The sequence below is a fragment of the Lissotriton helveticus genome, chromosome 6 (assembly GCF_964261635.1).
Source record: "Lissotriton helveticus chromosome 6, aLisHel1.1, whole genome shotgun sequence".
NCBI lineage: Eukaryota > Metazoa > Chordata > Amphibia > Caudata > Salamandridae > Lissotriton > Lissotriton helveticus.
Genome location: NC_136067.1, coordinates 1,297,601,834 through 1,297,628,095, shown reverse-complemented (window position 1 = coordinate 1,297,628,095; position 26,262 = coordinate 1,297,601,834). Strand labels below are relative to the sequence as shown.

Genomic DNA, 26,262 nt, shown 5'->3' with positions numbered 1-26,262 from the left:
GATGGGCTCTTACCGACCTCTCGCACTTTTGAACACTGACTACAAGATTCTTGCTTCAGCTCTAGCCCGTAGGCTGGCCCCCTTCGTTCCTGCGTTGGTACATCACGACCAGAACGGGTTTGTACCGACAAGACACACGTCCCACAATATCCGACGACTGTTTCGTTTGCAGGAATATGCCACGATACAATGGCCACGAGCGGGATGCCTTGTGCTGGACCTGGAGAAGGCTTTTGATTCGGTGGAGTGGCCCTACCTGCGAGCAGTGTTGGAGAAGTTTGATTTAGGTGAGGACTATCTGATGATGGTCGGCCTCTTATACAGTAAGCCCACGGTCCGAGTCCGCACTGGGACACTACTCTCAGACCCCATTCGTGTACGGAGGGGTACAAGACAGGGTTGCCCACTTTCGCCCCTGCTGTTCTCCCTAGCAGTGGAACCCCTGGCCGCGATACTCCGGTCACAGGGAACTAACTGGGGAATACCGCTGGCGGACGGACTCCATGTGGTGTCCTTATATGCCGACGACCTACTTTTATATGTTAAAGACCTCAACAGTGTCCCAGACTCCCTTACTACAATCTTCGGTACCTTTGAGGAAATGTCGGGACTAAGAGTGAACTGGGCCAAATCCGGGGCCTACTCCTTTAGCCCGGATGTTCCTGAATGTGATATAGGCATCGGGGGTGAAAGGTTGCAGTGGTACCCCAGTGTGTTCAGATATCTTGGGATACACATCTACCGAGACCCGATGGACGTCTTGGAGGGCAACCTGATGAGGGCAATCGCCTCTACCAGAGCACAAGTGGGGTTCTGGAACACACTACCGCTCAATGTCCCCAGTCGCATAGCCTTAGCTAAAATGATGGTGCTACCGCGACTGTTATACTATTTTGCGAACATACCAACATATGTACCTACCCGGGTATTCCGAGACCTTGAAGCCCTGCTACGAACTCTGATTTGGAACAAAGGTCGACCCCGAGTCGCACTAGCGAAACGCTACATGCCCACTGCGGAGGGCGGACTAGCAGTCCCAAACATGGAATTATACTATCTAGCTGCACAAATGCAATGGGTGTCGGGCTGGTTAGGAGGCAAGAACCTGAACGACACCGCTACAGATACCACCGTTTGGTCCCTGTTCCAAATTCAGATACTATTCCACCCGCTGACTCGGACTCCGAGACCGCCGCAACTGCTACTCGCAGTAGCACGCAGGTGCTTCCTCCGCTGCTTATACATAACACGAGCTACGACGCCATATGCGCCGATATTGCCACTCTTAGGCACCCCGATGACGGCAGGGACCCTATCCGCTGTCCGGTTGGAGAGCTGGATCACCGCAGAAGTGGAAACGATAGGTGACCTTTACTCTGACGGCGCCCTACTACCCTTTGCTACCCTTGTAGAGGACACATCCCTCCCGGCTGGACAGTTCCTGACACACGCATCCCTCGTTTATGCGTTAACCACCGCTTGGGGGGACATGTCTAGTGAACCGCCAGTGCACCATTTCATACAGTACCTGCATGTCATGAGCAACGGCACTCATATTATTCATTGGCTAACCCAAGCACTTCTACTGCATACGCACCAGGCGACTGGATGCCTGAGGGAGAAATGGGCGACAGACAGAGGGCGGGACTGGACGGACAAAGAGTGGGCCATGATCCTGGCTGGTCCAGTGAACATCCCCCGCAACCCTCATTTTAAAATCATACAATTTTATATACTGCCCCGCGCATATCTTACCCCCGACAAAATTAATAAATACTTTTCAGTAACGGACACGGCCTGCGGCCGATGCTCTCACATAGGCGCAGATCTCCTTCACATGCTCTGTCCTGCCCTCCAGCACTACTGGGAAGGAGTGACCAAGATGCTACGACACTGTACTGGGGAACACATTCCGAACACATGGGAGGCATGCATATTGGGTTTGTTCAAGCGCACACACCTCAATAGGGTCCAGACTAGATACTGGGATCTTGGACTCATCACGGCCAAACGACTACTCACCAAGAGATGGAAGGCTTCCACACCCCCACACCTCCGACACTGGCGTCTGTCGCTGACAAACTGGGCGCGGGCTGAGAGCTCCGTCCTACAACGGGAAGAGACGGCAGGACTCAGAAAATTCCCCACAGCACAACAATGGGAAGACATACTACACTCCTTCCTGCAGAAATGCGCGGAACGGGGAATTACGTGACAGAATATGTACTGCCGCCCCTACTCCCCGATGCGACGCCTTGATAAACACACATGATGCATCCTAGACCTTCCTGTCGCCGCCAGGCTTGACGCTCTATCTGACTTGTACTCTCCTGTCACGCACCAACGATTACTTGCCCCGCTCCCGGAGCTACAACTTCACATGTGATGCTGCGACGAGAGCCGAAGCCGCCCACCGGAACGCCGCACACACCGGTTACTCACCGGCCCGCCCCCCCCTGGGGACTCAGCTACACGGGCAGCTTGCACTCTACTGGGTCCCAACCCCCCCCCCACCTACCTATCCCGCGAGACGCAACTGACACACTGACTCAGACTTCCACTTCCTCAACGCTAAGGCAAACTCTACACGTACCTACCCATACCTACCTCCTGTATAGCTCATGCCCCTGTTTTGTAGTTAGTAGTTGGTTTGGTTTCATTTTCCCTTAGACCATGTCCGTCCACATACAACTTCATGCTCTACCTCCTTTCACAACATGTGACACCCTAGGATGTGACGACAGACGCCTGGGCACCTCGCCCGGATACTGAGGTGCGGAACACATCTTTCCATCTGACTGGATACACGAGGGAGTTACACGCCCCAAACATGCACAGTCGCCGAACGCCCTCAACACTCCTTCATATGGCGCCCAGCCCATCCAACTGTAAACCTGCACAAAGCCACTCACTAAGGACACACAGTAGACAGGATGGGCACGGCTGCCATCGCCATCACTGATTAGGGTGAATTCGGCACATCCAACTTGATCCATTGAACCTCTATAGAAAAAACCCAATAGACCATACAATCACTAGACGCTGAATATATGCAAGTTATGATGTAAAGTGGAATACTGTCATACGCTGCCGGACCCCCGGGTTGCCGGACCTGAAGCTGTGTTCACTTACCTTATGATTTACTAAATTTTCTATTTGCTGCTGGCCCGGTTGGGTTGTAAGCTATGATGCTGTGTACAATGTGTGTTGGACAATAAAGGTCTTTTAAAAAAAAAAAAAAAAAAAAAGAGAGAAATACTGCGATAAATAAATGGCTATTTTTTATGGGGTATATTCGATCTCACGAGCATTCTCTGTGACTCGCAAGGAACAGCCTACCACAAGGTGCTTGCAATCCCACGATCCTCTCAGGAGATTCACAAGGAAAATTACTAGGCCTGCCGTTAAATACTTTGCGATCCCACTTGAGTCTCATAAAATCGTATGGGGTGAAGTATAAAAAGCCTTAGGGTGAACCAATAGTTACCATTCTTTTTACATGGTTGAAGAAACGCTGTGATGTGATTGGGTGCAGAACCAGAGATAGCTCACTTTGTCCTTGATGGCTTGGAGGAGAAGAAAGTCTCTTTGAGTTGTGCCCAGCAGAAGTTAATTCATCTGCTGTTGAAGGAGACTTGTGCGGTTATTTGCATTTAAGAAAGAAGTCCACCTTCATAAACTTTGTTGTGAAGTATTAGTAAGCAGACAAATGTTGGTAAACGTATTCCACACTATGTTTACAGAGTGAAAAGTAGTTTGGGGAGGAGTAGAGGTGTTAATATAGCTTTTGAGATGTACAGATCAGAATGTAGAGAGATTTGAGCAACGTTTGCAGATTGTGTTAAAAAAATAAGTGTATAGACTGTGTGTACTTGTAAGTAAAGGAATTAGTGTTTCTGAAATTATAATACAAAGAATGTAATAAAACAATCTGTACTGTTCTTATGAGTCAGATTGTCCATATACGTTAGCCCTATGAGATGTTTGAGTGGTGATATTGCTATTTGTAGAGTGAAAGGCTCTGGTGAGTGTTAGCAAAGGTATCTCAAGAGGAATGTGTTACTTTAAAAAGGCTTATGAAATGAGATTTGATGGCATGTTAAAATTTATTTGATTAACAAAATTCAACTTGGTGAGGTTGTAGGAAATGAATAACAAGTTACTGGTGTATTTGTTCATTAAATGTGTGATTTGGGTGAAAAATGGAGGAAGGTTTAGAAAATATACTTATATATCACTGTCATCAATTATTGACCAGTATACATTTTTAACTTTTTGGTTATTTTGAGCCTGACTTAGAGTTTTGAGGATGGGATACTCTGTCACAAACATGACAGATAACCTGTCCGCCATATTACAAGGGCCATAGGATGCAAGGCGCTTGTAATTTAGTGGACAGGATATCCTTCAAGTTTGTGTAGGAGTAACCTGGTAAACCAGATTCTAAATCAGGTCCTCTGTTTTTTTTAGGAGGAAAATTGACACTTGTCCCTGATGAACTAATTATCTTCTTACATAAGCAGCAAAGAAGAGCTTGTGAAGACAAGTACGATTGTTGTGCTGTTCAGCAATAACTCCCTCTTCAGGCACAGTGTATTCAGGTTGATAGGATGTGGTGGCGCCTGTATGGTTGAGTAGTTCAGCAGCATGAGCTAACTCTGCAAGTGCTAGGCTTTGTGAACAGTAATTTATAGACATGCCACTTTGCTGAGACTTTATTTCCACCTAGCCTGCCATCACATACCAGGAAATTGAAGAGTGTTTGGTAGGCTAAGGTGGCTAAAAGACTGTAAAAGAAGTGCTATGAAGATCAAAACCCATTAAGCAAATAAAGCAAAAAATGTGTTTGTGTATAGCAGCTGCTTATGAGTGTTGAAAAAACTATTATGTGTTTTAAAGTTGTCTGTTTTCTTTGTATTATAGTGGTTCACATAGTTTGTCAATATAGTTGTTATAGTTTTTTAGCGTGGTTAAATAGTTTTGTTGTGATAAAAAACTTTAACGTTACTTTGTATTACTTTTCTTAATATGTATTATAAATGTGAAGTTTATTATAGTATCACAATATTCAGTAATACTGACAGTTCCATGTTGAGGGTCTGTGAATATGCTACTAAGTGTATATGTATGTCAATGGCACTATGCACTTCTTTTATCCTATAGAGAGTTGGTAATGGAGAACCCAATTATTTTACATTGCAGCCATGGTTAGTTGTCATGCAACAATGAGCTATTCCTACAGATATTAGTCATTGTGCATGTTGTAGTATAGGGAACTCTGATAGAAGAGAAAGGTCTTGGCACAGGAGGCAGTGCATCTTTATACTCTAATACACATTGCTATCAGCTGCTGCCCACACCCTATTACATATGAGTACCACCATTGGGAGGTGTCTGAAACAGAAGTGAGTATGCTCCACAATCAAATATTCACACCAGTTATCCAAGACACATTTCGAGAGACAATGCTCCATTTTATGCTTTACTATGGGCATTCACACTATGAGGAGAGGTATGTGCAGAGAGAACAGTTTCAACCAGCAGGCTACTTTGAATATGTGTTACTCTGGGGAGATGTCCCACCTGAGAAGGTAGTGTGTTCTCTTATCGTAAACTCTATTGTTGTTATGCAAGACGGACTTCTGAGCATACAGGCAATTTCAACTCCATACTTTACTTGTACATCTGTCATATTGGAGAGAGCTGTTACCAGACAGGTATACTACTTTTCAGACTCTAATTTGCATACCCATCATCCAATCGACAGGTCACAGGTGAGACGCCAGTCTCTCTCCACACTATACTATGCACAGTTAAAATGCAAGAGACTTGTGTCAGGCTGCAGGGTAGTTTTGCCCCACTGTATGTATATGTGTCAGTATGAGAGGAGATATAAGTAGAGAGATTTGTTTTACTCAAACCCTACTACAGACACTTGTCACCCTGGTAAAGTGTGTTAGTTGACAGGCCACATCCTTCCCAGACAGCACTGCACATTGCTGTTGTTCTAAGGAGAGGTGTCAGCACAGAGACCACTGCTTCACTACACCGTACTACACATCCATGCTGTCCATGAGATAGGTGCTAGGGTAGAAGACAACCTTTCTGTACATACTACTGTATATGTCTGTCATGCTGGGGAGAGCTGTGAGGGACCAGGAAATTCATTCACACACTAATATATACGGTTATTTGTCTGAGGAGAGATCTCAGTGGGAAGGCTAGTAATTGTTATACTTATTTTGGAATAATGAAGTCTTACATGTCAGGCGAGTACCTTCCCCACCCCACTATGCATACTACTGAGCCTGGGGAGAAGGTTTAATTGCAGAGGCACTGTCTCTTTACACCCTACTCTTTACACTGATTACCTTAATGCAAGGTGTCAGTAGAGAGGCCAGTCTTTCCCCATAGTCTAGTAGTGGGGTTTATAAGGGGTATAATGAAGGGAAATGTAAATTCTTCCCCTAAAGTAAAGTTAAGATCTCATGAGAGCCTCATGGTATCGTATAAAAAATGAGGTATACAGATAATCTAGTGAACATACATTATACAACACAAGAGGATATGTTCCGTTACAGTGTAACCGCTTGACCGCGGCGGCAATTCCGCCAAGGTGCGGCGGTTTAGCAGAGTGGGTGGGGCCAGGTCGGCCAACGGACGTTTGCAGCACTACAGAGGTAGTGTTCGCGATGGCTGTTGGCCGACAAACGTACACAAAGGGCTAAATTCCACAAAAAAATGCTCTCATAATACGTTTGCTGACATAAAGCAGCATACACTGCCCACTTGCAGTGAACACAGACAAATGTGTACCTGGCCCTCGCAAGTGTCAACCAGCCTATGTATGATAGCATTGTGGCTCTTGCAAGTGTTTTGCAAGAGTCAGCAAGAAGAAAAATAGGGTAATATAGTACAAACAACATACATGATTGAAAGTATAGGGTAGCTCTGAAAAGAGCTTTTTCTATTAACATTTTTTAACAAACACATTTTTGTGTTTTTCAAAATAACTTTTTTTGAATTTTTTTGTTTTAAAAACGGTACAACAAAAATAGTAAACTGGAAGTAAAAGAAAGGACATATTCAAAACAAAGATGAGGAACAACTAGAAAAAAAATGTTGCCAAAAAAAACTACCGGCCAGGTAGGCATTTATGATCTTGGACAAGCTTGTCCTGTGTTGCCCTGTTGTCACAAAAGAAAAAATGATCTGCTTGCATTAGCAGCAAAAAGGGGTTCACTTAAATGTGCAAGGTTGTTATCTGCTTCAGTGTTGAGTGATTGGGCAGGTGCCATGTCACCCTTTTGAAAAGACGTGGATGCTCCTGAGGAGTTATCAAGCTCTGCACCATGGGTTAAATCAGCCCAAGCAAGGTGTTGAGGGTGCATAGCACTCAAATGTTGCGATATCCCAGTGGTACTCGTTCTGTATTGCTTGTTCCCGCTGCCCCATCTGAACTCCTGTATGCATATTTCAACATGACATATTTCCACACCAATGATTCTTTGGGTGGCTGAGTTGTAGGAATTGATGAATGGGTCGTGTCTCCGACCCAGACCAAACACACAGAGAAATCAGCCTTATTGGCATTAGTTCATTCCTTTTTAGAAAACCACTTTAACTTTTTTTCTTCCTTGTTCACGTCTTTTTCATCTGACTCACTTAAATTTGTAGTCCCCACTTGACCTCATGCGCCTTTTTCCCACATTTCCAATGTTCCACCTGTGCCACTCCGGGCCTCTTGAAAGAACATGACTGATGCGAGGTTCATAAAAGGCAGTGTTTATTAAAAAACTTAATCTGGCAGTCGTAATGTCCCACTGTAATACACTGTTGATTTCAAAGTCTTCACTGTACCGCTCTTCAAAGTTCATTTCCTTCACACATTAACACCGACTTAAACACGAACCAGAAGTTCCAACTGTCATGTGGGGGATTTCATCTTGATTACAGGCCAGGGTAAGACAAAAGTGGGTGATAAAGTAACTGTATTGCAGGCAAAATGAATATCAGACTGTAAAAAAGATTGATATAATTTGTTGACACAGTGTGAAGTATACTGATTGGGTGTTATTTTCATTGTTATTCACAGTGAGCCCCGACGAAGGACATTTCATGCCGGAAGTGCACTGGGTTATTTTTAATAAACAATGCCTTTTACGAACCTCGCATCAGTCATGTTCTTTCAAGAGGCCCGTAGTGGCACAGGTGGAACATTAGAAACGTGGGAAAAAGGCGCACGAGGTCAAGGGGAGACTACCAATTTAAGCGAGTCAGATGAAAAAGACGTGAACAAGGAAGAAAAAAGTTTAAGTGGTTTTCTAAAAAGGAATGAACTATTGCCAATGAGACTAATTTCGCTGTGCGTTTGGTCAGGGTCGGAGACACGTCCCATTCATCAATTCTGACAATCTTTCAGTGTCTTTTGGGCATGACACTGTGTCCAAGCTGCACGCATATCGGAGCACATTTAGATACATTTAAAATGAGAACGTGTGAACCAGGTGTGCATCCCACCCCCCTGTATTGAGTTGTAGGAATAGCACTACGCTGTTCATCTGAATGTGAGGATGACATTTGGTGACGGAAAATCAGCAATGTCAGAGAAGTAGCCAAAAGGTGTAACCACAGTAAACCAAATAGCCAAATGAAGCAACAAGGAATGAATCTTTATTTTCTAAATAAAGACATACACATGAACGAACCACAATCCTTCATTGGGATGTCTTTCCTCTCCCGGGCGTCTCGTGGTTGTATCACGAGAGGCTTTCAAGATTGTAAACAAAATTAGGGCTTTCCTTATATCTCAAATGCAACAAAACAGCAGCAGTTTTTCAGCCTCAAGCAACACTTGTTAGGTCTTATTTTCTTCACAATTACAAAAATACACTATTATGAACTTAGTTCCAAATGTACGATCTTATGAGTTGATCTCGAGAACCGGACAGTAAGTACAGTCCGCTCGCTGTACACACAAGGGAATGTGTGTTTGACTCCTGTAATTGTATTGCGAGAACCTAAAGTTTGTAAACGAAATAATGATTACAATATACATACTGTTATGAGTCAATTATTAAAAATTTGCATTCAATAATAGCTCACCACATGAAAAAGAACTCTGTACAATAGATTAAAATGGAATTTATACTCTATGATCTTGCGATTCTCCTGTGAGTCACCCGTGAGCCTCCTGCGAGAGTGATAACACACACCTTAAAAATGGATGTACACACTGAAAACCACATAGTTTAGAGTATAGCAAAAACTGATCAGTGTCTTTTTGAAATATTAATATGAAGTTTATATAAAAATAGACAAAGACTATGAAAACTATGCTGGGAACATTTCTCAATATGTGCGTTGCCCAAAATAAGATGAACATTCTCAGCAAAAAAATCATTGGAGTATTTAGTTTCTATGTATTGATAAATAAATGTTAATTTATTTTAAAATAAACTTCAAATTCACTCAAAACACCAAAGGCTAAAGTAAGATGAGGTATAGTTAGGTAAATTTGTCAGTGTGAACATTCAAGTTTTGAACTAAACAAAACACAGAACGTCACAGTTATAGTTAGCAGCACTGACTATAACTTGTGCCCCCGCCATACACTGCTTATGACCTCACATATGACATCACCCGTGACATGTTTAATGACATCATTAATGGCCATCTCAATTGAAATCTTTCTTTCTTTAGTCTTTCTTTCTGCTTTCCTTTCTATTTCTTTCTTGCCTTCCTCTGTCTTTCTTTCCTACCGCTTTCTTTCCTTCATCTTTCTTGCCTTCCTCTCTCTCTCTCTCTCTCTCTTTTTCTTTCTTTCTTTCTTTGTTTCTGTGTTTGTTTATTTTACTGTCCTTCTTTCTCTCTTCTCTTCTCTTCTCATCGTCTTTCCCAAAAGCAAGTGACTGGGAGCCAATTCCAGACTGACTGACATTTTAAGTCTGTGTTAGTGAAGTTTTTTTTTGATTTTACTAGAATTGTGTGTATGACATAGCTACTTACAGTGGTTTTCAGCTAGCCTTCCTCAATTAGTCTACAGTTGTGTCATTTACATTTTTCTTCCACCAAATCCAGCATGAATCAAGCAAGGGGCAATACGTCAGTCTACTTTAGCCACTGGCTTACTTCCCTATGAGTTACGACTTGTTGCCCTTTCACTTGTAGTACATCCACACAAAATAGTTTCCTTCAGTACCAAGAAATAGGGGCTTTTTTGAGACCACAACATGTTTGTCATTAGCCAATATCTTTTTTTATATTTATGAGGGCCTGACAGCTTTTCAAACAATAACGTTTTGCAAAAATCATAACAAAACAAAACAAGAATTATCAAAAGGCTAACAAACGATGCCAGACCTATTGGCTTTGCTACTGCTCGTTCCTAGTAGTAGTAGTAGTATTTTTCAAATAAAGCACCACACAAAAAAATGCAAGATCTGTAAATTGTCCACTGTGTCCGACACTAGAGTTATTTATAAATCAACAGGTATCATTTTACAATAGGATGAGTGTTACTAATGAGTGCTTTAATGCATTGTTTGGTGATAACCATACAGACAATACTCCACAGCCACTCCAGTCAAAGTGGTGTTAAAACAGGAGTGAAATTTGGCAAACACTTTTCCACACAATTCTACTGTTCGGTTAATGGCAATGTGGTTTTTCCACATTAATAAACGGCAGTAATGCCACATTACTTCACAGGCACGCTGTGTAAGGTTATCACTAGAAAAAGGTTGTAATAACTACATGCAAATACAGAAAACCCATGGTTACCATATCTTATTCGACATCTATGTGTCAGAACCACAAAATCTGCACTTCATAATCCTTTAATGTTATCATATAATCAGGGTATTATCAATGGATTAAGAGAATGTTCCCTCCCTTAGAACACTACAACCATCGTGTAACCCAATATAGTGCCAGTAACACCCTCATTATAACTTGGTCAAAAATATCGACCCCTGCAAAACCTCTGTTTGCTCAAGGGTCAGAATTATGAATTCTGTGGAGTTTACCATCCTGGTAATCCACGGGTATAGTGCAGGAGCACGGCCTCCCCTTTGGCAGAGGAGTATCCCCCCACAGCTTAAAGGCAGAAAATGACAAATAAACTGATAATGAAGCACTTTTATTTTTCATTGACTTAGCCGAGTTTGCTGAGTCTGCCGAGTCTGGGGCGTGAGCAAGGGGGTTGGACTGGTGGTCCACCAGTGGGAGGGGTTTTCCCCGCCCCCAAATCTGGCAAACACCGATTGGCAAGGGCCACAGTGTAATTTGGCTCATCAGGTGGCAGGCGGCGAGGGGCTGCCTGCCTTGGGATCGCCCGTAAAATAACCCACCATGTTGGCATATTTGTAATGCTAATAAACCTGCAGCAATTTTCTCCACAAAGAAAGTGTCTTGTCTGTTTATTTCTCCAGGAGATTGCTGTTTTGGGGTAATGGAGAGTGTTGCCGATATTGGCACTATGCCACATTACTTCACAGGCACACTGTGTAAGGTTATCACTAGAAAAAGGTTGTAATAACTACATGCAAATACAGAAAATCCATGGTTACCATATCTTATTCGACATCCATGTGTCAGAACCACAAAATCTGCACTTCATAATCCTTTAATGTTATCATATAATCAGGGTATTATCAATGGATTAAGAGAATGTTCACTCCCTTAGAACACTACAACCATTGAGTAACCCAATATAGTGCCAGTAACACCCTCATTATAACTCGGTCAAAAATATCGACCCCTGCATAAACCTCTGTTTGCTCAGGGGTCAGAATTATGAATTCTGTGGAGTTTACCATCCTGGTAATCCACGGGTATGGTGCAGGAGCACCTCCTCCCCTTTGGCAGAGGAGCATCGCCCCACAGCTTAAAGGCAGAAAATGAAAAATAAACTGAGAATGAAACACTTTTATTTTCCATTGACTTAGCCGAGTTTGCGGAGTCTGCCAAGTCTGAGCCAAACCAAAATGGGCTTTTATCTCCAGGCTTTTCCTTGGAGAAATCTGCAGGGCTCAGGAGCAAAAGCTCCTGATGCCTGCTGGAGCATTTTACCACCCACTCTGCCCAATCTTAGCACTTCTCTCATACAGGGAGTAATAGCATGAGAGAAGCATTGGGATTGCATGGTGAGCTGGTATACCGTGCTCATGGGAACTGCAGTGCAGGGAGCAGACGAGCATCGAGGGGCGGCGGGGAAGCAGAAGGTAAATGTATATTTATTCATTTTTTAATGTATTTTTCCCTGCACTGCCACCGACCTGCCCACCGCGTAGAATAGACAGCAGCCACGACTGATTTGGTGAAGTCCAAACCCGTGCAATTTTCCCCAGAGGTATACCACCAGGTCAAATTTGCAAATATTTACATGGTAAAGTACAAGTGGATTTTGATGCAGAAAGCATCCGACTCTGCATACAATGCCCCGTTTTTAAGAGCTTAACTTGTATCGCGTGATATTAATATTCAACATGCCCGATAAATGTAACCCAGGATGCTTACAAACGTAGATCTTGGGTCGCAAGTCCAATTTCTTGGGGTTGATGCTCGCCTTCTGCGCAAAGTGACACAAAGCATTATATCAATTTGTTAAGCATTAAAAATGCACGCAGGGGCAGCATTAGCATTCCTTAGTAAATCTACGCCCTAAAAGGTGTTTGGAGTCCCACTAACAACCGGCAAAGGAATAAGCTATGCTTCAGACAAGTCTGGGGGATACTTTATCGAAAGCATTGGCAAGGCCAATCTGTCTCGCCTCATAGCAAAGGAAAGGAGGGGCATATTATCAAGGGGGTTTATCTCCGCTTTTTTGGCTTTCAAAGCCAAGAAAGCGGAGATAAATTGATCTCCCTATTACCTAGCTGTCGCTAACACCAGTTAGCGACAGCTAGTAGGAGATAGCGACCATCTTGGGCCCCACTTTGCATGTCAGTGATATTTATCACTAATGACATGCAAAGTGGGCGTGCCAAGATGTTAGCGACTGGAAACAGTCGCTAACATCGCTATCTCCTATTACCAACTTTTGGAGATATTCGCGCTAAGCGCGAATATCTCCAAAAGCTAACACCTGCCCTGAGCAGTTCTTAGCCATGTTATCCAATGGGAGGTGGGTAACATGGCTAAGAGCATTAGCTCAGTAATGCATGAATATCGCTGACTTTTCAGCGATATTCATGCCTTGCAGCCGTTTTTTATCGCATTTGCGATAAACCTTGGTAATACCAAGGTTTATCTGCGGTAAAAATCGCCGCAGCTCAGCGGTAAAATTTTGTCTCTAACCAAGCAATAGCGATAATTATAGCGATAATTATCGCTAATGCTTGGTAATATGCCCCGGAGTGTTTAGGTGAGATTGGCGATAGATGGGGTGCTCCGAGGTGACAGTGATAGTTTCTAAAAGGACCACATAAAGAATACATATTATCAAGTGCTGTTAAAACTGACGTATCATCAGCACCATGGAACGTGAAAATACGTACACTGAGGTTTGTTCCTGTGTTGACGCTGGTTTGCTACATTCTTGCTAATTACCACAGGTAAACTGTGGGGAAGAGAGTTCTCTCAATGTTGTTTTTTTCTGTGTTTTTTTCTGTGTCTGCAGAAGCAAAGATCAATACAAATAGAGCATCACAGATGTGTTCCATGACAACTGAAGCCCTGTCGGGATAATGACTAATTATGCAAATAGGACCTATTCCAAATCATGGTATTTGCATTTCTCATGCTTTGACAAGGATTCTGCCTTAATTGACCAACGTCGGCCACAACTGACATTAAATTAGCAGTTATTTAACATCATTTCTACTGCTGGTTAACAAGGCAAATATCTTTTTAGTAAATACACTTATCGAGAAACCACAAAATGGAAAGCAGCAGCATCGATCCTACATATATGCGGCCTAGAATTTTTTTATCTGCCTATAGAGTCTAGGGTGGAGAAGAATGAAACAAACTCACTCTTCTTAGTTTATAATAATTTATAATAGAATTGATGTAATTTATTCCTGTTTATCATCCTCTCTGGTTTTGACAATCCATTTCTAATTGCCCTTTTTGTACATTTTTTATTTTTCTCGTCTTAGTCAATTAATGTAAATTTTAATGTGCTTTTATGGCTGTAAAACCGAAATAAAGTATTTTTGACTGACTGACTAATAATAGAATTCCAAAACTAACAACCGAAATAAATAATTTTGATGATGAATGAAGTAGATACAAAAAACCGAGCTGCATAATATTTGCAGGTTGAAAGAGACTTGCTTTGCTTATTGTGTTAGTGTGTCTGATGCAACACTGTATGGAACCGGTAGATTACATGCTCGAATACAAGTGGAACAGCTTCTTTTATTTTTTTTTCTATTTTGTTGGTCATTAAAATACCAATGTATTGAGCAATAATGATTCACCGGTTAACAGCGCTATGTGACATCAAGAGTGAAGAGCATTGTAGATCATGGTTTTGATTTTAAGTAAAATAAAAAAATTAAAAAACATAACAAAATGCACTAACACACGTTCAACATGAACAGTTTAGTCAGCAGCAGTGGAAGGCTCCCACACAGGTGATACAGCATGGCACAGCACAGACATAGGGCACGTTCGCCTTACAGACCACAAAGACACAAAAAAGATTTTAGAACCATTTTACAGTTCAATTTGTGTGTGGCTTTTACATCAGTAGACGCAACCACATACAGGGATAATGATTATTAACTGCCAGCTGTGACTGGACCTGCCGGACATAGAAGAAGAGGAATCCAGAGTTTAGGGTGCATGCACCTCTTCACACTTTATGACATACTCTGCCACTCACGCTGTAATGTGCAAAACAGATAGGATGCTAGAGAACTAAAAGTGAGCAGGCAAAGCGTGAAGCCAACAAAGGCATCAACCATGAGAGAAATCAGCAAACCCCTCATTGTTTAACTGTTTTGAGGAAGCACACACAGGTTTGAGATACCAAACTCAACAAATACATTAATCGTGATCCTTAATGACCTAAAAAGGCCCAGACTATTTCTAACACATACGATATTGGTGTGAGTCACGTTATGCCTTCTTTGCCACCACCTATATGATATTACTGAGGGCCCAACTAAGGGGCATATTATCAAGAATGGAGTTAAAATTATCGCCGCTTTAGCGGCAGGAAACTGCTACCAAAGCGGCGATAATGGGCTTGATAATGTGCCCTTGAGAATTCCAATAGAAGCCCATGTTCACACCAGAACACGGGCTTCTATGGCAATTCATAAGGGCATATTATCAAGTCCAGTATCGCCGCTTTAGCGGCAGTTTTCTGCCGCTAAATCGGCGATAATTTTAACGCTGTTTCTTGACAATATGCCCCTAATTCTGCCAAATCTTTGGCTTACATTTCGGAAACCCGTGAATTCTGGGAGATGCATTCTTCATGCGCTTCACCTGATCAAACCTCAAACCGGAAAGTAACATAAAATATAATTTTATAAAAGGAAAGCCCAGTGCAGACATGGTGTGTCTGCAACAAAGTGATCTGGTAACCCTGCTCTCAGTGTCTGCATGAGGCGGGCACATCAGCAGAGCTCTGGTGTATAATGTCAAACTCAAACAACACATTCACGACTCATGGATATTTTAGGCAGCAGTTTCTACAGACCCTTAGTGATCCCTGGACAACAGACAACCATAAACACAGGTGTGAGAGGGACAACAATGCAAACAAAAGGAGAGCAGAAAAGCAACTGAGCATATGAAGCATTAAGAGAGAAGCAAGGCCGGCAGAGGCACAAGCAAAAAACGTATGTGAAATCCAGACATCACCCAGTAACACATAAAGAAGCCACCCAAAAAGAGATCACACAACTCACACACTTATGACTCTTGTGACCAGGACAGCATGATGTGTGGTGGAGAGATATGATCCTAAATTACTCTGTCAGGCAGTGGCCTCACCATTGTGTGTGTTTTTCCACTCCTCACCTTATGCGCTGTGGATTGGACATGATGACGAGGGAACAGTTGAGACTGCAAGGCAAAGGAAAGAAAATGTCCCATCGTGGGATGGTTCATGTTAGACTTGGCATCTTTAGCGTGGTTTCCCCTGACTTTTTGCCTCTACCTCCTGTATTTTTGATGCTGTACTGGATTTCGTTTTTGCTGGCTTAGATACCTTGTGCACTTTGCCATTGCTGATCAGTGTATAAGCACAAGTGCTCCCTGTGTAAATTGTGATAACAATTGGTTCTCCCTGATTGGCATATTTGATTTACTGATAAGTCCCTAGTAAAGTGCACTGAGTGTGCCAGGTCCTGTAAATCAAATGCCACTAATGGGCCTACAGCACTGATTGTGCCACTGACATGAGTAGCCCTGAAAAGGTATCTCACACCTGCCACTGCAGTGTCTGTGCACAGTTCTAAACTGCCATATCGACCTGGCTTTCCAGGGCCCGACCATCCCTTTCCTTACATGTAAGGCACCCCTTTCGTAGGCCCAAAGTACCCCCATGGGCAGGTTTCAGTGTATGTGAAAGGTGGGGCATGTACTGGTGTGTGACATGTCATGATAGTGAAATACTGTAAGGTTATATTGCCCGATAGGATAGAATGGGAAATGCCTTGTAATATTTTACAAGTATATCTTCTCATTAGGACAAGATAGAGAAATAAAGTTTCAACTCTCTGAACTCAGAATTTAATAATACATCTTTTAGTAAGGATGGTTTTTAAATTATGTGTTTGAAAATGCCACTTTTAGAAAGTAGGCATTTTCTTGTTTAACCAGTCTGTGTGTCTCTGCAGGTTTGTGTATTGACTGTCTGGTTTTGAAGTGACAGGGGCTGGGGATATGCATTCACTGTAGAAAGCCACTGGAGACTCAGGGCTGGGCTGAAAAGACCATGGCTTAATTTAGAGTAGTGGTAGAAGATTTCCTTGCACCTGAAAAGGGCCTGTCTCCCTTGCACAATGCTGTCTCCCCGGAACTCTGATGCTGAGACCTGGCAGGAGGTGCATGTTCCAGTTCTGGGCATCTGGAGATTGTGCTTGCTGCTGGGAGCTGGAAGAAACTTAAAGAACTGAAGAAATCAATGCATTGCTCTACTTGCAGCTGTTTTTCTGATGCAGCACCACTGTGCAAGAAGAATCTCCACGCATTGCCACGCTGCTGCCGAAATCGACGCAGCGCTTGTTGCCACTGCAAGAACTGACACATCCATCGATCGAGGCTGAAAAAACGGACACAGCGCCGCTCGACGGCACTGCAGTGATCACAAATGCATCCCGGATTTCCAGGCATCGCACTTGTTTGGAAAGTTTTCCCAACGCGTCACCTGCGGACCAGAACCGTTTTGGAGTCAATGCATCACTTCCACATACAGACCGGATTCAACGCATCACTTCTCCTGCATGTAGCAAGAACTATTGCATCCCCTTCCTATGGCCTCAGGAACTGATAAATCTCTTTGTTTCTTAATGCTTCCCCTCTCTGCGGCTGTTTGGCCTTGTGAATTTTGTCACATCTACAGGTACTGTGTGAGAAATCACGCATTCATAGTTTTCTATGGACACAATTGCTTGAAACCTTTTCAAAGTCATATTCTTATTACATGTATGTTGGATTTTTGTCGTTTTTGTCTTGTTGCATTTTAGATAACAATACTTTATTTTTCTATACTGGTGTGGTGTCTATTTGTGGTGTTATCACTGTATTACTGTTTTTTTTAGTACAGATACTTTACACATTGCCTTTGAGATAAGTCTCTCTGCTTGTGCCAAGCTACCCAGGGGGTGAGCAGGGGTTATCAAATGTGTGTATCCCTTTACCCTGACTAGAAGCAAGGGTCTCTCTTTGGACAAAGGTACCTACCTCTGTCAACAAGAGACCCCCATTTCTAACACTTCATATTAAAACCATACATTGTTCTTCTGTAAACTTAAATGTCCCACCCCAACCTCCCTTCTAGATTAGGCCTCCTCATGTCTCTTGAGCCAATCCCGAAGCTCCTCCCTTGCTTAGGAACAGCTCCACGATTGGCTGGAGCTGGCAAAACCAGTGCTCCTTAGGAGACTGGGGAGGCTGCGGCTGGAATCACTAACATTGCCCTAGCTAGAGAAGTCACAATTACACATATGGGGGTGGTCATAGAAGGACACCCGTCCCAACTCGATATACACACTTAAGACTTCAGCTGAGCCATCCAGTCTACCTGCATTGCTGTTAATAATTCCTCCCCATCCCCACCTACTCATGATTGACAGCTCAGGCATCCACCTGCAGTGTACACACAACCCGACATGTGGACCGTGGCTGAAATAAAAGCACTGCCACAGCAGGGAAAAAACCTTTGAATTAATATCTTAATGGTGTTATGTTTCAACATTTTTAATATGCGGGCTAGGGGGTACCAAATAGAGGGAGGTGACACCCTAATGCTCCAATAGAAAAACCGCAGCTGTTGGCTAATACCCAAATGGCATACTTAATTTATTAGTAAGTCCCTGGCAAAGTGCTACAAAAGGTGCCCAGGGCCTGTACATTAAATGCTGCTAGTGGGCCTGCAGCACTTATTGTGCCACCCACTTAAGTTGGCCTGTAAACATATTTCAGGACTGCCATTGCAGCCTGTGTGGGCAGTTTTACACTGCCATGTTGACCTGGCAAAATAAACCTTTCACCAGGTCCAAACCTTCCTTTTTAACCCCTTCTCTGTGGGGGAAATTCCCCCACGATGCGGGGGGAGGTGTGCGTGGTGCCGCAGTGCTTGTGATGAGCCCAGCTCGTCACAACCCCTCACACTGATTAATTCGCCCGCACAGGCAGGGAATTAATTGCGCATGGGGGGCGCGCAGCCATTATGACGAGCCCAGCTTGTCATGAGCACAGCTCCACTGTGACTCATGACGAGCTGGGCTCGTCGTGAGCACCGAAGGAGTTACTATATATGTCACCTCTAAGGTAGGTCTGGACATCCCAGAGGGCAGGGTGCAATGTATTTAAGAAAGTGGACATGTACATTTTAGTTTTGCATGTCCTGATGGTGAAAAACTCTTTTTTTTGTTTTTCACTACTGCACGGTCTGCCTCTCCCATAGGATAACATTGGAGTTACCTTATTACATTGAATAACATACATTCCAAATGGAAGCAGGTATTTAGTTCATGTTTGGTGTCTTTGGAATATTAGCCCCTTCGCTGCGGGGGTAATTCCCCCATGGTGCGGGGGGTGGGGGTGAGCACGGCGCCGCGTTGCTCGTGACGAGCCCAGCTCGTCATGAGTCACAGTGGAGCTGTGCTCATGACGAGCTGGGCTCATCACGACCCCACCCACTGATTAATTTGCCCGCACAGGTGGGCAATCAATTACGCGTGGCCGTGTGCAGCCGTTATGACGAGCCCAGCTCGTCATGAGCACATCTTCATTGTGACTCATGACCAGCTGGGCTTGTCATGAGCACCGAAGGAGTTAATTAAAAATCCTAATTTATGGTGAAGTCGAATTTTAAATTACAATTTTAAAAATAACACTTCTAGAAAATTGGCATTTTCCTGCCTTAGCTAGTAATTGTCTGTAGACTGTCTCTGGGTCACATGGTAGGGAGAAACTCACAATTTGGCTTTGTGTATTCCTCCTAAACATCCCTGAAGGACAGATGCCCTGCTGTGCTGACCTGCTGTCTGCTGCCCTCTTGTCTGGGTGAGAAAGACTGGACCTGCATCTGTTGAACCCAATACCCCATAGTGAGTCCACAGGCTAGTTGGCTGGCCTCCTGATTAGAGCCTCAGGGACAGAAGGCTCAAACAACCTTGAATACAGCACCCGGACTCTGCCATATGTGGGTCTACCCAGCCAAGTGGTGCAAACCTCTTCCTGGACCCTTGGACATCGGCCTAATGTGCTCTGCCAGCCTCTGTGGATCCAGTGGAACTGATGCATCTCTTCTGCTATGCTGCATAACCCCGAGCAAAACCAACACATCACTGCTGCTGAATGGATCAGAAATATCGCAAAGAAGTGCATCGCATCTCAGCCCATTACCTCAACAGAATTGTTGCTACACAACTGATCCTCGATGCAGGCCCTAGCATCCCTCGTTGACAGCAGCATCAATGACAACATAAGACTCCACATCACAGCCTCGCAGCTCCTCGGAACAGACACATTGCCCAACTGCGCTATGCATCCTCGACTCAAGACTTCGCATCACAAGCCCTCATTGACAGGATTATGAATGATGATGCAGAACTTCGCTTCGTATCACAGCCTTTCTGCACCTCGTAATTGGCACATCAATTCAATTGCTCATAGCATCATCAACGTGGATCCTCTCAGCTCTCCACAAACCAGGATTTAAAGTACAGAGTCTACTGTAACTGGGTCCCTGTTGCTAGCCTGTGCTCCATCATGGTCCATCTGAGCTTGTGACTTTGTCCAGGTCCAGCACGACCAGATATCCACAGTTCTTGCTTTGTGCTTTTTTATCACTAACATCTTTAAAATTGCATATTCCAGTTCTACTGATTGGATTTCAGTCATTCTGGACTTATTGTATTTCTTAACACATTGCATCTGAGTTAAGCCGAACTGCTCTATGCCAAGCTTCTTGAGGGTTGAGCACAGCTTAATTTAGGGGTTGCTTGTGACTGCATCCTGAGAACAATTGTGGTTGCTGCTTGAGAAGGGTTTCACCCCCTCAAACTGTAACCCACTTTCTTGCAGTAATCATAACTGGAGATTTTAATAAACACATATCACTCAATCTTCGGTCACCTCCTATGGATGATGATTCTCCAGACTTATTGTGGAATATTCCAAACCATATCATGACTAACACATATAAGCAAGGAAAATTCTAAATGTGAGAATTTACTTCAACCTAGGTATTTGTGTTCTAAATGGGAGATTTCCATCTGATCAACCAGTCGGCCCATTTTCATGTTGGCCAAGTCGAAAACTATTACTGATTTTAGAAATTTAGACTGTAATACTTTTTTCTTGTTTAAGGATTATCAAATAGTACCAAGGAGGAAGCTATCACACCCACAACAAATAACTTTGGCGAATAACTATCAGTTTTGGAAGGCAGAAGATAGGCATTTAGTGAGTACTTGCAAATCAATGAATCTAGGATCAATTAAGTGGAATAGCAATTTCAACTATAAATTACTGTTACTAAGTAAACAAAGTTTTCTAATGTATTTCTCTCAGAGATCTGTTAATTGGTGCAGAGATTTGGGAACATTTGATTCAAGCTACATTTTATCTTATCTCAACTGAAACATCCAAGAGATCGGTTATTTGTCTTAAAAAATATATAACTCACTAACCATAGCAAAAAGGAAAAACCAGAAACAGCTGAAAGTAATTCTAAGGAATCAGAGAAAAGCCTGGAGATATATCAAGATAAGAAAGGAAAAAAGCGATATTAACATGAAGTTTAGGAAATACGCAGAAGGAATCAGGACTTAGCCTGACTGGGGTTCATCTTTACTATCAGGTCTTAGCTTGGTGCACAGTTCAGTCACATTGAGACAGTCGTGTTGATTTTGTCTTTCAGAAATGGCAACAGTGTAGCAGGGTCCAACTACAACACCCCTTTAACGTTATACTGTCTGCAGCCAGTATAATCTGTTCATATTTTGTGAGGTTGCTAGTCAAGAGTTGTGTCTTAATCCAAGTGAGGAGCACCTCCACTGAGTGGAGTACTATCACTATAAGAGGCTAGCCCATCATGACGCCCGTACTCTGATCAATACTAACACCTACCACAGCCACAGCCTTTAGGCAACCCAGAAGCCCTGCAGCTGATGGATCAAGTGTGGCTGAAAAGTAGGCCACTGAATCATCATGAATCATCATGTGTTTGCTTAAGAACTGAGAGAGCACACACTTCCCTCTCACTGCAATACAAAATTAACTATTTACGGTAATCTGCAATTCCTAGAGCCTGGGCATTGTAAACTTTCTGTCAGCTCTAAGAAGGTGTTCATGTTGTTATCCCATAGTAGTGAACTAATGACAGTAGCCCACCATTCCCAAAAACATCCTGACTTCTCTCTGCAGTCAGAGGATATATTTTCAAAATGACATATATAATTTCCTGCAACACCTTCCCTTCACTTTTCTTAATGTGATGTCCCAGATACAGGACTTCCTTTTGACAATACTGCAGCTTGCTTGGGGACAATTTATGTCAATTTTTAGTCAGATGATACAGTAAGGCAATTTTGTTTTGCTTGCATGGCTTTTGTGACATTGATACCACTAACAGGTCATCCATATAGTGTCCAAGAGCATGTACCGTCTAGTTTTTCAGATTCTTTTTCAAGATCTGGTTGGATGGAAATCAGGGGGCTCTGTAAATACCATTGTGCAACTAGGTGCCATGCCAAAATTCTACATTGAAACCGAAATGCAAAGAGAAACTGCCTCTCTTCTTATAGAAAGTATGCTTGGCACAAGTCGACCACCAAGAACCACTCAATTTCACAAGGTATTTTAACCAGTATCATTTTTGGTGTGATTTTGGACAAATTGAAATAAACAATCTCAGTTGAAAGCATTCAACACTTTAAAGCAAATCACAATGCATTACTTAAGAAGACATCTCCAATCCCAGTACAACACCCTCTATGCGAGCCTTTCACAGCACAGCACCTGATGATACAATGACCAATACCAGCACAGCACACACATCAACCAAATAACGCCAGTGCGGCATCTGATGACGTAGATTGCAGCACCTTGCAGCGGCTCTCTATCCTTTACAATTTGTTTGCGTCAGCAATAATTTTACAGAATACCAAAGCAAAACACTAATAGCGAATAATTTCTTTCTATTTTCTATTTCACTAAAGAAATTCAAAGTTATCACTCATGCATGGGGATTAAAAATGGGAATAACCCTTACTAGCATTATCACGCACACAAATGAAATCTTGACCAACAGGAAATCACCCTGACTAGTGCAGTTTCCCCTCTGTTCAAAAGGATCTACCAACACCCATCACTATAAATACACTCACAACTGTCAATTACATGTCCATATCTCAATTGTGCAACCTGTGTTACCTCACAGACGGAGACTTCAAACCTTAACAGAGAAGTTAAACCACCATATACTTATTATCTATCCTGGACTGCAACAAGTCGAACAACAATTTTAATTTCCCAACAGCCTTATACACTTACATGAGCAGCGATACACTTAAAAAACACATTAGATTTTCCGTCCAACTTCAGCCTTCTCAGACTTAAGGAAGACACCCACCACAAGACACATGATACCAGCACAAAAACACATTTTTTTACGCACACAGTTTGTAATGTACAACCCTGCTTATACTCACTCCTAGGACACCGCATAGCCTCCATAACCACTGAAACACTTCTGATGCTCCAAATTAGACCATGGACCTCAGGGACATAGGTTGCACTTGGAAAGGTTCTAGAACTTTTCTGAACTATTTCGAGCTCCCTACACTTCAGTGACAAACCCTCCTTTGCTACCAATTGATCCAGCACACATTTCTATACCTGTGACTCTAGTGTAATAGTCGAACAGGTTATGCCACTGGTCATATTGACCTTTTGTTATCAACTGGAACTGCATGAAATGAGCTAATATCAGCATCACATTTCTATTACAGTGAAACCATTTTGGCTACACAAGAACAGAGAAGATTGTGTCCAAACCATGAAGGTTTTATTAGCAAATTTGTCAAAGTTACAAGTTAATCAAATCGATATATCAAATAGGCATATGTATCCATCTGGTCACGCAATCTAAATGTGAATAGTACATAGACGAAGTTGCAAAATATAATCAGGTACAGAACAGAAAATAGATTGGTTCCATAAAGGGACTTCCCTAAACCAAATAAGGCATCAAAAGTGGCAATGGGAGATTCTAAGTGGAAGATTTCAATGTCAGTTGAACCAAATTAAGGTTCAGGGGAAAATAGGCACAGGTGTTCAAGAGAGGAGCTCAAGACCTAAGACTGGGGAAGTCTACAGAGTTAGAGGAAATATCTTCCCTCAGCATAGTCAGGAAAGGATCTGCTAAACTATTCTAAGAAAACACAAAATACAAACAAGAGGAGCACCAAATAATCTCAAATCATTAATTGAACCAATATTTCGAATCTTTCCAATGACCAGTCCATAGGCGGAAGATTTAGTTTCCAAAAAGCTCTTCTTCTTTATTGTCAAAGATCACAGTTCATTTCAACAAATCCAATTGTTCTTTATTGTAAAGATCACAGTTCATTTCAACTTATCTTCCTCTCAAATGTATTCAAGCACTTTTCAACAAATTAGATCAGCCTTTTCAACAAATCAAATCAGCCGACGCATTTCGCCCTCAAGGGACATCATTAGGGCTCCAATTTAATTAAGACGCACTATATTCATAGTTCAATTTCTCAAGACTGCCTCTATTCTTGTAATTCCAATGGATCCATTATATATTCAAGATACAGTCATCTTTTAATGCAAACTCTGCTCAAAACAATATTTATTGCTAATGTCCTTTGTGGTATTAATCTTGTTTTGAAAATATCTGCTGGGGGTCGCGTAACTAGTTAACAAACCAAGACTCCATGCTAACTCGTTATGCGACCCCCAGCAGATATTTTAGAAACAACATTAATACTACGAAGGATATTAGCAAAAAATATTGTTTTGAGCAGAGTTTGCATTAAAAGATGACTATAACTCAAATATATAATGGATACATTGGAATCACAAGAACAGAGGCAGTAGGGAAGCAAACTCTAGACAGAGCAATGTGGTGGGCAGGGGGATAAAAGCAAATAAGCGAGAGCAACATTAAGCTGGGGTTGATAGCACACCCTTTACAAGTAATATGAGCCGAGGAGCAAAGCTCAGCGAGCTACCACTTTGGAACTGGAGAACTTCTCAGTAAAGCACTCCAATACCTTCAGGTTGGATTTGCGCTTGCAGGATAGTGTGTCCAAAGAGACATTTGCAACAAAAAAGTTTCTTTCTTTTTTGGATCCTTTTCACAGAGGACCAAATTGAGAAAAGACGGTAGGAGCCCTTTGTGGAAGTCATCGTTTTTAGAAAGTGAGCTGAGGACCAAACCAAAGAATGTGCATGTTTAACATAGATGTTCGTTCAGAAAATAAACACGCCAGAATTTGGCTGAATTTACATCACGCACCTTTGATCTCCCTAAAGGCATCTCTGAGTTGGCCCCTTATGTCTCCCATGGCCCTTGAGGAGCTCCCCATTTACTCTGAGTAAACACGCCGATGGTTACAACTGAGCATGAGAGACCCTCCTGCAGTAAGAGAAACTCATTAAAAAAAATAGCGCTTACAGACTAAAGAATACATACCATGTAACAACCGAAGTAAAAGGGCCAGTCCTCATGGGAGGTTACAAATGAAGACAAGGTGGTACTAAGGCTTGACTAACAAGCCTAATAACGAATCAGAAGCCAGTATTTATGGAGGACAATGAAACAAGCCATTGACAAATATGGGTTGAGAGTGGGCGGGGCTTCAAGTACACACCCCAATACAGCATGGCTCGCACCACATGCGCTGCCCAAGCTCGACCTAAAAATGACAGGCTGTTACCAGTTGTCCGTGTCGCCTTTGAACTCCTAAACGGCATTAAAGGTAAACAGAAGATCTTCTATGAATTAATACATTGTGAGTCATGAAAATTTTAATTACACGTGTAAACTTGCTTGTATACAATTACACTTAAGAAATACTCTGCTGTGGAGGAGACAGGGCACTAAAGGAGTTATCAGAATGCCTACAGAACCGTAATGTTCTATCGGATAACTGCACACCCAGAATTCTAGGCGACTCAAAAGCCCTTCTTTTTCATTCTCGCAGGAGTAATAAGCAGGCGCCCCCCATGCCTAGGGGAGGGGCGCCCTTAGTCGCGCCACGGTGCCGAGCCTTGTCATTGGGGAAGTCTCCCATACGTAAATGAAACTGACACCTAACAATTATGTTATTTAATACGCGTCCCAGGGATCTCGTCCTCTTTGTCTCCTTGGATCTCTGGGAAGCCGCAAGAGCACCTTAAATGAGACATGGCATTACTTATGGGGTTTAAGGAGGCCTGGCATAGCTTTTCAATCACCGAGCTGTAGCTCAGTTAAGTAATTCATCGTTCTTGGAGCCTAGGCTCATCGGTTCTATTCTCCTATGGGATATTTTGGATTTTAAAAAAATAATTTGCTCTTTAGTTTTGGGGTAATTTATAGTTTCGAGCAGCACG

At 42.7% G+C, this 26,262-nt stretch overlaps 1 protein-coding gene across 1 annotated transcript in view; it reads right to left on the bottom strand.

Moving 5' to 3' along the window:
- LOC144762684 (uncharacterized) overlaps window positions 1-26,262 on the bottom strand; it is a 955,001-nt gene that overhangs the window by 783,264 nt on the left and 145,475 nt on the right. The window lies entirely within an intron of this gene.